Consider the following 10,255-nt stretch of genomic DNA (forward strand, 5'->3'; position numbering starts at 1 on the left):
GTGCTCGTCGCGGCCCCCTAGGCGGGTCGTGACAGACGAGGTGTAATATGCATCTGCTATTGTTCCACCAAGAATTAATGCTGCAAACTGCAAGATTGACTTCACTATTTACCAACTTCTCAAACTTGAGGGGTGTTTTCGGATCTCTACCGAAGATGACCCTCACCAACACTCCCAGCAAATGCAGAATGCTGTTCCAGATAATGCTATTCGACTAAGCGTTCTTAAATACTCTTTAGCCGGTGAAGCAAGGGTTTGGTTTGAGAAGTTTCACCATAACACTATCCATACTTGGGGCGAGCTTGTTGTTGTTTTTCTCAAGATATGGTTTCCGCCAAGCAAGAAAGTTGAAATTCGTGATAAGATTTATGATTTCAAACAGGTTTTGGGTGTACAACTATTTGAAGCTTAGGGGTGATTCAAGGAATACTTGCAGAAAACTCCAAATCATGGTTTTCCAGAAAATGTATTGATGGAGAAGTTCTATAGGGGGCTAGATCTTAACACAAGCAGTCGCGAGCATTGCAGCTGGTGGGTGTTTTATGGAAAAGACCTATGCCCGAATCACTAACCTATTTCATAAGCTTACTACTCACAATCAAGCATAGCATTCGGGTGGTACTGATGGTGTAGCCTATGGAGCTCCAATGATCCATAACATTGTGAAGGAGAACTAAGAAACTCAGCAGATGCTAGCTTAGATAGCAACTAATATTTCTTTGCTGGCCAAGAGACTTGATGAAAAAGAAGCGAAAAAGGTTAATGTTGTTGATGAAATTCCGGGCATGCCCAGGAAAATGTACCAAGTTCAAGAGAGTCCATATCAAGAGGGGCCTTCTATGCAGTATGAGGATGCTAACTATGTCAATAACTCTCAAAGGTGTTACAAGAGGCAGAATTACTAAGGAAGCTATCAGAATTAGACTTAGAATCAATGGAGACCTCAATAGGGACAAGCTAATTACAATAACAACTATGGTGGATCAAACCAGGGAAACTACAATAATAACAATAACTTTGGAAATAGGAGTTCCAATCCCTATATTCCACCAAAGGGTCCGTCGACTGAACAAGGGAGTTCTAAGTTAAAGAGCATGCTTGAAAAGGTGCTAGCCAACCAAGACAAAGTAGATAAACATTGAAGGGGCTGATAGAAACAGTGGGATCTCATATGACTTCCATTCAAAAGCTTGAGTCGCAGATGCAAGATATTTCCAGAGAACAACACCCTCCACAGAAGGGAGGACTTCCTAGTAACACTATTCCGAATTTGAAGAATGGGGGAGGTGGTGTAGACTGTGTATATGATATCAATACTCGGAGTGGTAAAATCCTCCAAAGTGCTGAAAAGAAAGTGATAAATCTCGAGCCAGTTGCTAAAGAAAAAGAGGCACAATCTGATATGCCAGCAATTGTTGATGAGGTCTAGACAGAAGTTCCTATTATTAAGTAGGTTGATGATGCTCCAGAAAGTTCTGAAAAACAGAAGGGCAGCAATGACATTAGCAAGTCAACGGTAAAAGGGGCTCTTCGTTCTTTGACTCAATTATTTAAAGACTCACCTCCCTTTCCTTAATGGTTGGCAACTAAGACCGAAGATGCTAAGTGCCAGAGATTCTATGATCAGCTGAAGCAGTTATCTATGAACATTTCGTTTCTGGATGCTGTCAAAGAGATGCCAAGATTTGCAAAGTACTTGAAAGATTTGCTGACGAAGAAGAGGTCTGTGAAGCATGACACTGTGAGTGTGACTCACTGTGTTAGTTCTATTATATCCACCACCAATGTTCAGAAGAAGGAGGATCCACGGGCCTTCATTATTCCATGTTCTGTTGATCAGCATGATTTTGCTCGCGCTTTATATGATAATGGGGCTAGCATAAATCTCATACCTCTTGCTATCTATAAGAAATCGAATTTGGGAATGCCTATACCTACCACCATGCGATTGCAGATGGCTAATAGATCTATTAAAAGGCCAGTTGGAGTTGGGGATGATGTACTTGTCAGGGTTGGTGAATTCTTGTTGCCTACTGATTTTTGTGATCCTTGATTGTGCTACTGATAGGGAGATTCCTATTATATTGGAGAGGCTTTCCTTGTTATGGTAAGGGATCTTATGGATACTGAGAAGAACGAAATCAAATTCCGAGTCAACGATGAGGAAGTCACTTTCCAAGAAAGTAAGGGGATGAGTTACCGAGTGCTTACGAAAACATTTCAGTTATTGATTCTATTGATTTGGTGGATGAGACTATTGAATTCAAAATGGAGGAAGAGTGTTTGGGTGAGCCTCTAGAAGCCATTCTTGTAAACATTGATGCTGACAATATGGAAAGTTATATGGAGACAGTGAATTCTCTTGTGGGGTTGGGCTTCTATTCTTACCAACCAAAGAAGCTTGACCTTGATCTTGAAAATAGAAAGACACCTCCAGCAAAACCATATATTGAGGAGTCGCCGAAGATTGATCTTAAGTAGCTTCCTTCACATCTAAGGTATGAATTTCTGGGCTCTGATAATACTCTGCCAGTGATTGTGTCTGCACTGCTGAATGATGAGCAGACAAAAAGGTTATTGGAGATTGTGAGAGAGTATATATATGCGATTGGGTGGACCATTGCAAACATTCAGGGTATTTCTTCTGGTACTTGTGAGCACAAAATTCATCTTGAAGAGGATAGTACACCGAGTGTTGAACATTAGAGAAGATTGAATCTACCCATGGAAGAGGTGGTCAAGAAAGAGATTATAAAGTGGTTAGATGCTGGAGTTGTTTATCCTATTGCAGATAGTAAATGGGTGAGCCCGGTCCAATGTGTTCCAAAAAAGAGAGGCATCACGGTGGTGCCTAATGATAAGAACGAATTGATTCCCACAAGGATAGTGACTGGATGGCGTGTCTATATGGATTATCAAAAGCTGAATTCTACTACTTGCAAGTACCATTTTCCCATGCCTTTTATTGATCAGATGATGATCGGCTGGCTGGAAGGTCATATTATTGCTTTGTATATGGGTACTCTGGCTACAATCAAATTAATATTGCTCTTGAAGACCAGGAGAAGATGACTTTCACTTGTCCTTATGGAATTTTGCTTTTAGCAGGATGCCTTTTGGTATTTACAATGCACCGACTACATTTCAGAGGTGCATGATGTCGATCTTCTCAGATATGGTTGAGGATTCCTTGGAGGTCTTTATGGATGATTTTTATATGGTAGCTGATTCTTTTGATGAGTGGATTAACCATCTGGGTCGAGTGCTGAAGAGATGTGAGGAGAATAATCTGGTGCTCAATTGGGAGAAATGCCATTTTATGGTTAAGAAAGGGATAGTCCTCGGTCACAAAATATCTAAGAAAGGGATTGAGGTTGATCAAGGTAAAATTGATCATGTGTATTTAATGTTCTCGGATTACTTTTCAAGTGACATAAGATTTAGGGATGGTTAGCCTATAAGTGGGGCAGTGTAGGTGCCATCATGGCCCGTGAATTGGGTTGTGACAAATAGTCCTGTATAAAAATCTTATTTATCCTATTACACTCCTTGATGATTTTCAAATGTTACACGTTTGGGAATGTATATTTATTGGAATCCCATAATTATTACCTCTTTAGAATCAAAATTGATTTCCAAAAGTACTGTTGACACCTAAGTTTTGACCTCCCATGATTTTAATTAATTATCCGGAGTCCTTGAATATCAAATGGAGTAAAACGTATATTTTTACAGGTCAAAATGATATTTATAAAATTATTCCGATAATATTTTGCCATTTCATTTAGCAAAATAACTTTAGTAATATTATGAGTCATTGAGAGATTAATCTTCTAATTTTGTAGTTGATATAAAATATTTTCTAATTTAATTATTTAATTGGTAGAATTATCAGAAAATCAGTTAGCAAGCATTTTCCTCCGTTTAATTCAAAGAACCTAATCAATTAAATAAATTTATCATTCTTAGCCCTCATTTTTTTTTGCATACTCTGTGTGCATTAGTATTAATCGTAATTAATTAAGTGTTTAATTTTGGTTAAAATCCATAAGTTGTTTTGCTACGTAGCTAATTGCGGCTACAATTCAAAAAATCAATTGTTAGCCGATTATGGCTATAATTGAAATAGCTAATTTCATGGCTTAATTCAATTAAGGTCACTTTTGCAAAATTAGTTTTTAATTGGTCAATTAGTTATAACGTGTTCATAATTTAAGTGTTCCATTAATGGACATTATTTAAATTTGGCTATTTGTTACAATTTTTTGCATATTTGGCCCTCCATATATGCATATATACATGGATATACACATGTGTATACATATACACATATGTATATCGTGTATACATATGCATAACTTGGGCCCCCCCTCCATGTCTTTGCAGTTGGCCAAGTCCAACCCAAAATAGGGCCAGACCCGACCCAATTGGCTTAAATTATAAAAAGCCGAAGTCTCAAGCCAAACAACCCTTTTGGGTCATTTGTTCATTTTCAGCCAAGGGTTTCAATTTGAAACCATTGGCGCTGCCCCCACATTCTCTCCTCTCTCCTCGTCATCAGCCTTAAATGGCAAAAAAAGAGTTTGCTTTTTTGCTTTACGCAGAAGATGCTCGATCAAATGGGGTAAAGCATTAATTACTTTATCCTCTCTTCACTGTAGAACAACCAAACACGATAAAATCACCCATTTTTTTCCTTTGTTTTTGCTTTGCAATGGTCTTCAAACACTGAAATCCTTAATGGGTTTTGTTTCCATGCGTTTGAAATACTCGATTTTTATTGGTTCATGAAGAACCCCACAGATTGACCGATTTCGAGTCAATCTGACCCTTTATTTGTTGATTCAATCGATTCTTTGCAGTTGGATGTGGTATTGAGATATGCAATTGCGAAAATTGCAATACTCCCACATCGATTCGGGGCTAGGGTTTATGAGAATTGGGGTTCTATATAAAGAACCCCATTTCTACCATTTGAGACACCTTGAACAGAATACTTACAGATATTCACTCAAAAAACTCGATTTCTTTAAGTTTTAGCAAATAATTGCTTTGAAACTTTAATCTTCGAGTTTAAGTTAAATTTTAAAATATTATCTTTATTTGTGTGGCTGAGTCGTGCGATTGAGGAGCAAAGGATCTCCAAGTTCAATATTGACCAAGGCTGCACTCCAAAAAGGTAATTCCCTTTCCTTTTAGTTAATTTTCTTTTATTATGCTTTAGTATTCATGCTTTGGGTTACTTTTATGTGAGTTATTTTTCTGTTTTTGTATAGTTAATCTTAGTTTAGTATTACTATAGTTCTATGACTGTTTAATCATGTTGCTTAGATAGATTATATTGTTAGGCTAGATTAGCTGTTTATTAATCATGCTTATGTGTTTAATTGGGATTAGGAATTTATGGATAATATTAACCCTGTCTATGTGCTTAATTAGGAGTAATGGTTCATAATCTCTACTGGTCATGTCTAAATATCTACTTGTTTATAATTAGTTGACTTACATTTTGCTGATCATGCCTAAATACTTGCCATGTCTGAGATTAGTGGTTTTCTGTTAATATGTCAAAGTGTTTACTTACTTGTTTAAGATTAGTTAACTTGTGATTTGTTGGCCATATATGAAAGAGCTTACCTATTTTTCTGAGGTTCACGGATTTATGACTGTTGGCCCCGTCTATTCCTTAAACTGTTTGAGTTCAGTTGATTCATGGTTTGTTAATAATGTTCATGCACTTAACTGATTATTAAGGGCTGTTTGGTCCATGTTTGCCTTATACAAGTCTGCCAAATCATGGTTGTAGTTGACTAAGTTTGGTTTGTATAACAGTTAAACCATTAGTTTGAGTTTGCAACTTTGTTTAAGAGATGGCATATACATTTCACTTGACTAACTCCAAGTTTATAAATCATTTAAAAGATCCTTCTTGTGTGCTGTTTGACTGTATCTGCTACCCTGGACATTAATAAACATTTTGATTACCTTATATGAACCGATAGTGTAGTATTTCTTTAGAACGTAATCTGTCTAAAAGTAAAATAATATCCTGTTGGTATTAAAGCTTTGTTTACCTTCATGTTTGGTTTGTTAAAAAGGTCTATGCCCTTCTCACTTAAAGTTTTTGAGTCTTTTGAAAAACTGTTGTTGAAGTACTTATACTTAGTTTACACATAGCCAAAATCTGTTTATGCTTGAGTAAATAGAGTAGGATTTGAAAGTCATTAACAAGAGATAGTCACTTAAATATGAAGGATTATAGGTGTGACTTACTTAGGACCAAGAAAAAGGGGACAAGACTTAGAGTTTCTAGTCAAACTCAGTCAAGTCTCTTTTCATTTTGGTTGCTGGGGTTCCCCTGTATGAAATCATATATTATGGGACCCTCTAGGATAAATGAGATGATTAATATACTCAGGCCATTCAGTGTTGTTGAAGCAATCTTGTAGAGTTTAAGTTTCGTTTCAAGAAGTGTAGAAATCTGTAGTTTTTCTTTTTCCCTTTTCAGTAAAAACTGTGTGTTTTAAGTTGTTAAGTGTCGACTTTGCTGGGTTAATTACCATGAAAATCCCACTCTCTTTTCCCTGTTTGTTGCTGATATATGTGTTGTATACTGTGTGTATACAGAATATACATGACTTGCATAAACCATGGTGTTTACGAAGAAGTATATTTTGTATACCTCTTGAGCAAATCCTGGAACATGTTTTATTATCCTAAGTGTTGGGCCAAATCAACCCTTTAAGTATTTACCATATGGGCATGTTTAGGATTTGTTATGACCTATTCTCTGTCTATGTAACATTTGGGCCTAGCTATACCCATTTTTACCTTGGGCTTTGAAGTGTTGTCTATTTGTTTAAAGTTTGTTAAGAATATATAAACTGTATATATGTATCTGTGCCTCTATGTTTGTTGTAATGTTTACTTGATTTAAATTTCTTGTTAGTCTCATAAGGGAGTTTAGATACTTTCTAACCATAGATTTCTTTTTCCCCTTTCGTGTTTGCATGTGAAATGTCGTGGGCCATTTGGGCCGCTCCTTTGCATTGAAACCTTTTGGGCCACATTGTCTTTGATCGAGTCCGCGTGAAAATAGAAAGGGAAGCTAACATATTGAAGGCCCAATCATGGGTGAAAATGGTCACTGATGGGCTTGGGTAGGCCCACCAGTCCAAATTCTCATTCCTTTCCTCTTCTTTATTTATGTATATCATCAAATGTATATGTATTGTATGTGTAAACAATTGTATGGAATATTGGAACCCTATAGGAGTTAGAACGTACAAAAACACTTAGTATTATTAGGAAGTCGCCCAAATCATTTTTTCAAACCACCTTAACCTCTAAAAATTGCATGAAATCGATATTTAGTCTTTGATAGATTTTAAAACTGTTTCAAGTTGTTTGGATAAGGCTAAATAGATCTTCAAAAATGGGATTAATTTATCAGTATTTTGGGCTTGCTGCCTCTCATGAAAATCGGCAAAATGAAATGACCTAAAAGGGAATTAGTTTTGGGCCTTAAGCCCATTTCAGAATTATTATGAAAAATCAATAACTGTTTTCACTTTTGGGCTTTTAATACAAACTTGGGCTGAATAAAATAGATAAGGAAATAACTTTTGGACTAAATAAAGGGCACCCCCTTTAAAAAACTTGGGCCGTTTATTTCAAGTAACACTAATCAAACCCAGAAATTTTTAGAAAAAAAATGGACTCTTTTTACACTTAAACTAGAAGGGATTTTCAGAAGCAGAGGAAAAAACAGTAGTTGGGCTTAAGACCCAACAACCCCAGGGACAAAAGCAAGAAAAGATTTACTTGGACCAAATTGAGATAAGATGGTTTTGATGGGAATATAGTTTGACTTATTGAGCCTCAATTAATAAAAATGGGCTAAGTACAAACCATTCAAATTTCTATATACACATATATATACTTATCAAAAGGGAGCTATACTCCATATTTTCTTATATATATAATAAACCCTATAACTACTAAACTCATATTATTAGGACAAAATAGTAGTGACTCTACTTGGAAGAAATCCCAAGTGTGTCTTGGTCTGACAATAAAGCGAGTTAAACACTTATATGGATTATCGAAAACAAAACCCCCTTTTCTAAGGGGACTTTTTGCCGAAATTTTGAATTTTATGACTAGCATGACAGTTTAGCAGTAAAATAAACATCTTAGCAAATAATAACAATAAATCACACATTGAAGCTCGTAGGTCAACCATATTCTATGGATCCTTAATACTAGGGTGCTTAAAACCTTCCCTAGGGGATCATCAGAACCCTTACCTCGAACTCTGGTACTAAAAAGGATTTTTTCTCTTGTTGAATAAACCCTTTTACCCGGTTTTCCTAATTTCCCTTAAAAAATTAGGCGGCGACTCTAAAAATACTAAAATCTATTTAGAGCACCAACAACCTCCAAGTAACTTTTATGAACTCGCGTAAAAGTGAACCGTAACAGGTACTAGCTTATTTTTCAAAGCTAGATTGATGATGAACACAAAACACAATATAATTTAAGCGCTTCGCTAGTCAATGATAGTATAGTTTAAGATCGTCTCCACAGGGATTGGTACAAATAATTACTCAAACGGAACCTTACTTAGTATTATTCAGGAAATAAGAACTTGAGTTTGTTGTGGTTATAAACCACGATTATCGACTACAACGCAATTAAAGACATTTGACAATGAAAGCAAAGGTTACTATTAATATGAGAAGTAAGGGCAGTAGACAAAACAGATGCAAGATTTTAGCAATTAGCTTCGATTTGTTTTAAAATTATCCTCTAAAGTTTATTGAGTCTCTCGAATTCAATAAGTAATTAGTTTACTCTAGAATCTAAACCTCTTCCGATTGTTTATACAGAGTTCACAAATTAAACTAATACAAGCCCTGAGAATGTTCAAAAATTATGGATAGAAATAGATCTTCAGGCGACTTCTCAAGAAATATCTTCAGCTTATAACCCAAGATTAAGAGTCTCTTCCAATTATTCAATAAAATCGTTCAATCAAGAGCTAAATCAGATTTACATTAAGATAGTTCATAAAAGACTTTCTCCTCCGATTAAAGCATCCAAAAATATCTTAATAATCAAATAAAACTACTATCCATGAGTTCAAGACTGATGAAAAGCCTGTGAACATATGCAAGAAAACATTAAGGGTTTGGTCTGAAGGAAAACGTCTCTCAAATATTTTCCTCTCTTCGTTCAACTAATAAAAAAAAGTAATGCAAATATATTCACCAAACTATTCCTCTTTCGATTAAATAAAATAGTAAATGACTCTGCAGTTTAATTCAAAACCCTGTTAACGAATTGAAGTAATAAACAAGAATTGAATCTAAAAACGTCTATCAATACATCTGTCAAAATCCTATAAGAAACTACTCCATAAAGAATAAAAGAACATAGAATAAATAGAAGTAGAAAATATTACGATCGACGATTGGTCCAAACTTCCGTATTGATTCGAATCGTGATGGAACGTAACGAATTTGGCCGTCAAATCCTCTTCTATGCTCCTCCAATGCTCCCTAGGTCAAAAGTCAATTCAAAAATGTGTTTTCATGTACTTATAGAATACCCCTAAAGTGCCAGAACCAAAATACCCTTTAAAATCGAAAAAAAAACAGGCCGAAATTGGCCTACCGCGGCCAAATATTCTGTAGCCTAGTTTTTTACCGTTTTGTTTCACCATGCATAACCGGTCCTCAAACCACGAACTCTTCCTGATTTATTTGTTGGACTTCTAGTCAGACTTTAAAGTCCTAAAAGCTCCATTTAAGCTTCGAAAATGCTCGTTTATAAAAGGAACAAGTATTACACAAGAAACACACGTAATAAGTATAAAATACTACATTATAGCTCAAAAAAAAATGTAGTCATTAAAGGTGTGAAATATAGCTAAAAATTCATGATTCTAGCTTATCATAAACACCCCACACTTAAACCATTGCTTGTTCTCGAGCAATCAAACTACACTCCAAAGAAGGACAACCTTTTCAACCAACTCTTCCTAACTTGTCATGCCAAGAATATCTAAAACAAATATAGCACCTGTTAGTAATCACCTAACCTTAGGACTCAACTTAAAAGCACTGACAATTTTTTTACACTTCGCCCATTTACTCCATTAGAGAAGTCAAGGAATATCATTTGTCCTTCGTAAATCATGTGCCCCTCACACAAATACCTGAGAATAGTCCCACATACATAAAATTAAAGA

At 35.7% G+C, this 10,255-nt stretch overlaps 1 non-coding gene across 1 annotated transcript; it reads right to left on the reverse strand.

The window, feature by feature from the left end:
* Positions 1-350: 350 nt before the first annotated feature.
* LOC132619134 (small nucleolar RNA R71) lies at positions 351-456 on the reverse strand. The gene has a single exon (XR_009574526.1). It is a non-coding gene; the product is annotated as a small nucleolar RNA R71 (small nucleolar RNA).
* Between the last annotated feature and the right edge of the window lie 9,799 nt (positions 457-10,255).

This window comes from Lycium barbarum, chromosome 1 (genome assembly GCF_019175385.1).
Source record: "Lycium barbarum isolate Lr01 chromosome 1, ASM1917538v2, whole genome shotgun sequence".
Lineage (NCBI taxonomy): Eukaryota > Viridiplantae > Streptophyta > Magnoliopsida > Solanales > Solanaceae > Lycium > Lycium barbarum.